At 34.2% G+C, this 7,132-nt stretch overlaps 1 long non-coding RNA gene across 1 annotated transcript; it reads right to left on the bottom strand.

Moving 5' to 3' along the window:
- Nucleotides 1-3,120: 3,120 nt before the first annotated feature.
- Nucleotides 3,121-3,660, bottom strand: LOC106415127. The gene is made up of 2 exons (XR_007322388.1): nucleotides 3,610-3,660; nucleotides 3,121-3,524 (listed from the first exon to the last, which is right to left on the bottom strand). It is a non-coding gene; the product is annotated as an uncharacterized LOC106415127 (long non-coding RNA).
- Between the last annotated feature and the right edge of the window lie 3,472 nt (nucleotides 3,661-7,132).

Here is a 7,132-nt window from a genome sequence, read left to right as displayed (position 1 = left end):
AAATTAAATTAATTAAGTATTAATTTAACTATAGATTTTTTCGGCTACGTCCGGGATATTCGTATAGTTTTTAATTAACTTAAAAAGTTTACACTTATATATGACCATATTTCGTGAATATATAATACAATTGATTTTAAACTATTAAATTGGTAGAAATTTGAAAATTTGTTTTATTTATTTATCGATTTGTGTTTAACAAATTTAAAATAATTTGAACTCACAATTTGGTTTCTTATTATTGGAAATCATATATAGGATGATAAGTAGGATGAGTAAAAACTAACTAAACCTAGTTACGATTTAAATACATTTTTTTTAAGTTTTGTATAAAACAATGTAAAATTTATAATTCGTTCAAACTTTATTTGACTTTAAAATCAGTGAGTTCTTTCTTTTTGTCATCAATTTAACAGATTCAACTTTTTTTTTAACACAACTTAACAGACTTAACTAATCATTGAATTATAATACCAACTTGGACAGTTTTATAATAGAAATAAAATTGAATCAAAAATTGATCTACACGTACAAATAATATCATTGTCCACACCAAACCAAACACCAAACCAAACTATAGAACAAAGTTTTTACACAAATCTACCCGAACTTGATATTTAAATCATACAAACCAACAATGACTCTAAACTAAGAATTTTGGTCTCTTCTCAAAAATCTAAGTCCTTTCTTTTATGGAACCTCATAGAATACATAAAAATAATCTTCCAATTGCACTTTTGATCATTACTCATTACAAAAAAAAATTATTGAATATTAGTGCATATGAAAACAGATAAAGAAAATAAAATTATTCATCCACATGTGTCAGGTAATTCCAAATACACAAAATTCCAGAACCTAAAATTTCTAGAAACCTGTAAGATAATGTGATATCAGTTCCGAGTCATAAAATAAAGATAAGAACTATAAAAGCAACAAAACATGCTGCTACTCCACAAAATTAATGATACCAAATCGTCTAAAGTTATCTTTCAATCACTACAACTAAGCTGCATGGGAACACAATCAAATGCTTGAAATTACCATGGTTCTATTTAAGATGCAGATCAACAAACTTTACTCGCTCAAATCTTTGAGCTAGTTTTTCTGATTCAAAATAAAAAAAACATACATTGAATCATTAAAAACAGTGAAACCGTAGTGAATGATCTAAAAGAGATCTCTAAAATACAAAGAAATGTGTGAGACTGATTTAAATATATTACTTGAAGTATTGGACGAATTTAAACAAGTGGAGACAACTGGATAGAGCTGTTGGAGTGTGGAAACAAGCCAAAGTCACATGATATGCTAACGAAGGAAGAGAGAAGGGAGTTGTCACTATCCGAAAGTAACTTACCCAGATCTGGTATTCATTAGTTTATTCATCTTCATTTGTTTATTCATTTTCATTGTCCTATTCTCCTTGCTAGATTTATTTATGTAACTATAGTATACACTAAATTAATCTAAGGAAAAATGTTTCTCAAATATTCTTGTCTCTCTCTCTTGGATTCTCTCACATATCTCTCTTAGTTCTTCCCCAAAATCTCTCAAATAATTCTCACTAACTCTCATTAATTCTCATGGTATTTGAGCTACAAGCTCTTGAAACCTAAATCTCTTCCGCAAATTGTTCTGGTTTTATTTCTCTTTTTCTCTTTAAAGTCTCTTATCATTCACACCAGTCTCTTTCCTCTGTTCTTGAATTTTTTCCAGTTCTGTTCTTGTGATTTTTGATGGATTCAAAAGAAAACTCAAGAATGGTGGTGATTCCAGTTACTCTTAAAGGAGCTAACTATCTACATTGGGCAAGGCTAGCTAAGACAGCTCTTGGAGGCAGAGGGCTTTGGGAGATTGTTGAAGAAGACAGACCACAAAAAAGACTATTCTAAGAGAGGATGGCAAAAATTTCAATTTTAAAATTTTTATTAAATATTTTTACTTTTGTATATATATTGTTTTTTCTTTAAATAAAAAAAATATATCGGTTTGAAGCGATTTCGAGCGATTTGAGTGATTGTTGCAAACCGCCAACAACCGTTACCAACCGCAAAAGTTGCGTTTGCGGGTGGTACCGGGAAAACCAGTCGCCCCCTTAGTCAAGAGGGCAATGATTTTGATAAACATTTTGGGAAGTTCAGATCCTTGTGGGCTGAACTTGAGATGCTCAGGCTAGCAACTATTGATCTTGATGTGCTTAATCAAAGGAGAAAGCAAGACAAGGTCTTTGCTTTGCTGCTTATCCTCCATCCAAGCTATGGCGACCTCATCAAGCACATCCTAAGGAATAAGGAGCTACTTTCTCCAGATGAGGTATGCTCTGAGATTCACAAGGAACAAGGCTCAGTTGGTCTCTTTGGAGGAGGAAAGAAAGATATGGTGCTTGCAAACCAGGCTGATGGAGCAGCAAACAGTATACCTTCTCTACCAAGGTGGGAACCTGTCCCTGAAATTGCACCATCTACTGCAGCTGATAGTGTTGAGAACACTCATCCTGATCGCGAGGGGAAAGTAGAAATGTTGAGCAGTCTACACAAGCTCAACCTGAAGAGAACTCAGTAGCTCATGATCAAGATGAGATGCCATCAGAATCAGAGGCTGAGACTCAAGTAGAGGCGCCAAGTGAAGAAAATGAAACAGAACCTGAACAGATACAATCTTTGAGAAGGAGTACAAGGATCAGGAAACCTTCACACTGGATCAACACAAGAGTTTACTTCAATTCTGAAGCTGCATCTCACCCAATAAGCTGAATCTGTTAGAGATGAGAGGGGAGCCAAGATCAAGAATGATACATGGTTTCACTACAAGAAAAATGACTTTTATTAGCGGACGAAAAACGCTATCTATCAATACGATAGCGGTTTATGAAGCACTGTATCATCGCCCGTCATAATAGGTCAAGCACTTTAGATAACGGTTTTTTGCGATGCTATCTTATTGTCATATATTATAGCGTTTTTTGTATGCAATTAAAGAGTCTTTAATAGCATGAATTTTTTGTTATTATTTACTTTTAAATTTATTTATTTTAGAATTATATTTTAGAATTATTTATTTTAGAATTATTTTTGTTTAATTATTTAAAAATAAAAACTTAATTAAAATTTAAAATTATTCATAGAATCAAATTTTCTTTATTACTTAAATTTATCTATAATGAAATTTGTTTACAAAAATACAAAAAAAAATCTAATTAAATAATAAACCAACAAACTAAATAAACCAAAAACTAAACCAGACTTTAACCTAATTACTAACTAAACACACCACCACTTCGTTGTCTTCTTCATCTACCGGCCGCACCACCACCTTCGTCTTCGTGTTTTTCCAGCCATGATTCTTCTTCTTCATCCTGGGATTTGAGATGCAAGTTGCAGAGAGGAGGCAAACGTCACATCCATCTAGACCTAATCTCGTCGCCTCCTCACCAACTCGCCGTCAGCTTCCTCTTCCTGAATCTGAATCCGTCATCTTCCTCCTCTAGCCGCCATACCTGCCTTGCCTTGCTTCCTCCATCCCTAAAACAAATAATACAGTTCAAAAAAGAGAGAGAGAGAGAGAGAGAGAGAGAGGAGAGAGAGAGAGAGAGAGATGAGTTCTAACCGTGGTTGTGTGGTGGTGGTGATGCTTGGACGGCGAACGAACTGTCGTGTGTGTGGTGGTGGTTGTGATGCTGGGACGGCGAAAACAAACGGGTGGTTGTGGTGGTGGTGATTGAGGAAGATAGAGATCCAAAGAATTAAAAAAGATATGAGATCATATTTAGATCTGTAAACAAAAAAAGAGAGAGAGAGAGATAACGTGAGACAAGAAGAAAGAGATTGAGATATGAGATATGAGATGTGTGATTTCTAGCCATAGGATCAAAAATATTCGGTGGTTAAGATTGATATCCTTGTGATTAAGATATGACCAATGAGAAAGAAGAAAAAGATAAACCAAACATATTTGTGGCCATTGGGTTGAAATCAACCAAAGGCCAAAATTAATCCATTAAAAACTGTTTTCATTTAATATAATAATTAAGTTAAATATTTATATATAATTTCGACCAAAAAATATATATAATTAATGTAATTATAGTTTGGTTCAATGTTTCAAATAATAGACTGAAAATTTTAATATTATTTATAAGTTATGATTTACTTAAATGTAAAATGAAATTAGTTTAAAGGTTTAAAATACAAGAGAGTAAATAAAATTAGTTTAAAGGTTTAAAAATTAAACATATTATTTTTAAAAATGTATGCTCAAAGTTTGGTGTCTAACTTTGAGAATATTAGATTTGTGATTTATGATTTAGTTTAATAACTAAATGTGTATATGAAGGTTTGAGGTTTATTATGATATATAAGATTTGAGTATATAAGGTTTAGAGTTCAAGGTTAAGACTTTAAGTTAAAATTCGAAAATAAATTTGAATTAATTTGAAGAATTAAGTTTAAGTTTGATTTTTTTTTTGAATTTAGATTTTAGATTTAAAGTTATGAGTTTAGAATAAAGGTTTGAGTATAGGGTGGGTTTGGGGTTAAAGGTTTAAGGTATTGGGATTTAAGATTAATTATTGAAAAAGCAATAATTTTTAATTTATATTTAATATTTGAGGTTAAATTTAAGATTTGATATCAAAATAGTTAGATTTGAAGTTATGTTTAAAGTTTAGGGTTTTAAAACTTGTTTAGGGTTTAGAGATTTAAAAAGTCAAAGATAGCGTTTTTAATAATGCGCTATTAAAAATACGCTAGCATAGCGTTTTTAAATATACAGTTCTATCATAGCGGTTCTAAATATACAAACGCTATCTAAAACTAACGGGTATGTCAACCATAGCAGAAAGGCAAAAAACGTTATCCTTCACTGCTATCAAAGCCCATTTTTCTTGTAGTGTTTGAGACTGAACTTCCAAAAAGAAAGAAGGCAGTGACAAGCCAGATTCTTTACACTATTAAGTATGGAGCCAATATAAAACCAGAAAAAAGAAAACAAGACTAGTTGCAAGGGGATATACTCAAGTATATGGTGAAGATTATCTAGACACTTTTACACCAGTGGCCAAGCTTCACACTATACAGATTCTCTTGTCTCTTGCTGTCAACTTTGAGCGAGATTTATGGCAGATGGATGTGAAGAATGTCTTTCTTCAAGGAGAATTAGAGGATGAAGTCTACATGAGACCACCTCCTGGTCTTGAGAATATAGTGAAGCCAGGAAATGTTCTCAGATAAAAGAAGGCAATTTATGACTTGAAGCAATCTCCAAGAGTTTGGTACCATAAGTTGAGCACCACCCTCAATGGAAGAGGCTTTGTAAAGTCAGAAGCTGATCACACCCTCTTCACATTAACTAGTAAGCAATGTATTGTGGTCATCTTAGTCTATGTGGATGACATTATCATCACTGGTAGCAACAAGGAAGATATTCTCTCAACTAAAACTTTTCTTAAAAATACCTTTGATATCAAAGATTTGGGAGAGTTGAAGTACTTCCTTGGGATTGCGATCTGCCGCTCTAAAAAGGGGGTTATTCTTATCTCAAAAAAAGTACACACTTGATATTTTAAATGAGGCAGGATACCTTGGGAATAAAAAAGGCCAAGACTCCATTAGAAGAAGGATACAAGGTGCTGAGAGAGGGGGAGTATGAGTCTACACCATTTGGAGATATCAAGAAGTATAGAAGAATGGTGGGCAAACTCATCTATCTAACCTTCACCAGACCAGATATTTGCTTTGCTGTGAATCAAGTGAGTCAATACATGAGAGCTCCTAAGGTGCATCATTGGAAATATGGTGGAGAGGATCTTAAGGTATCTAGGAAAGGCGCCTGGCCAAGGAGCATGGATGGCATGTAACAAGAGTACTGAAGTTGTTGGATATTGTGATGCCGATTGAGCTGGAGACAGAATTGATAGGAGATCAACTACAGGCTACTGCCCCTTCATTGGAGGAAATCTGGTCACATGGAAGAGCAAGAAGCAGAAGGTGGTGTCTTGATCAAGTGCTGAGGCAGAGTACAGATCAATGAGGAAGCTCACAAGTAAGCTTATATGGATCAAGGGACTACTAAGGGACTTGGGTATTGAAATCAACACACCCATGACTATGCATTGTGACAACAAGGCAGCAATACACATTGCATCCATCTCAGTTTTTCATGAGAGGACAAAACACAGTGAAGTGGACTGCCACAAGGTGAGACAGGCAGTGGAACAGCAAGTGATTCTTCTATGCTACACAAAAGTGAAGATCAACTAGCTGACATATTCACCAAGGCAGCTTGCAGCAAGGTTTGTGAGTTCATTCATCCTAAGCTTGGACTCATATAGACTTCTCTTGTCATGAAGTGTTCTACTCTTTTTCCTTTGTTTGGTTTTTGTCCCAAGTAGTTTTTTCAAGTATATGTTTTAATGAGGAAATGCTTCATGGTTTCCACGCTTGACCAAGTTCCTATGGTCAAGCTTGAGGGGGAAAGTATTGACATGAAGAGAACAAAGAGCAAGACTAAAGACATGAGAAACTGATTGATCATGAATAAGAAATCATGGACAGGAAATCATGGACAGGAAGATCATGGACAGAAAATAATGGACATGAAATCATGGACAAGAAATCATCGACATGAAATCATTGACAGAAAAACTGAAGTAAGAAAGTTGTGAGACTGATTTAAATATCTTTAATAAATTACGTTTTGTAGACTGCGAAGAACATACGACAAAGAACACAAAGTGAGAGAGAGAGAGAGAGAGAGAGAGAGAGGAGAGAGAGAGAGAGAGAGAGAGAGAGAGAGAGATGATCGAGAGAAGATAATGCAGAGGAAAGAGAGACAGTGAGTAATGGAGATGCAGAGGAGAGAGAGAAATTGAAGAATGATGAAGGGGCTGTTGCTGTAAGGTACGGAGAATAGAGCTGGGTAAAAAACCTGAAACTGAACCGAATCCGATCTGAAAAAGTAGTACCGAATCCGGACCGACGTTGATAAAATATCCGAATGAGTTCAAAATTTGGTATTTAGATAACCGAAACCGAATCCGATCCGTACCGAAGTATTATGGGTATCTGAATGTATCCGAAATAGACTTATATACCTAAATATATTAATTATTTTTAGATTTAATATATATTTA

This window comes from Brassica napus, chromosome C4 (genome assembly GCF_020379485.1).
Source record: "Brassica napus cultivar Da-Ae chromosome C4, Da-Ae, whole genome shotgun sequence".
Lineage (NCBI taxonomy): Eukaryota > Viridiplantae > Streptophyta > Magnoliopsida > Brassicales > Brassicaceae > Brassica > Brassica napus.
The sequence above is the reverse complement of the archived record's forward strand: the minus strand, read 5'-3'. Positions and strand labels throughout refer to the sequence as shown.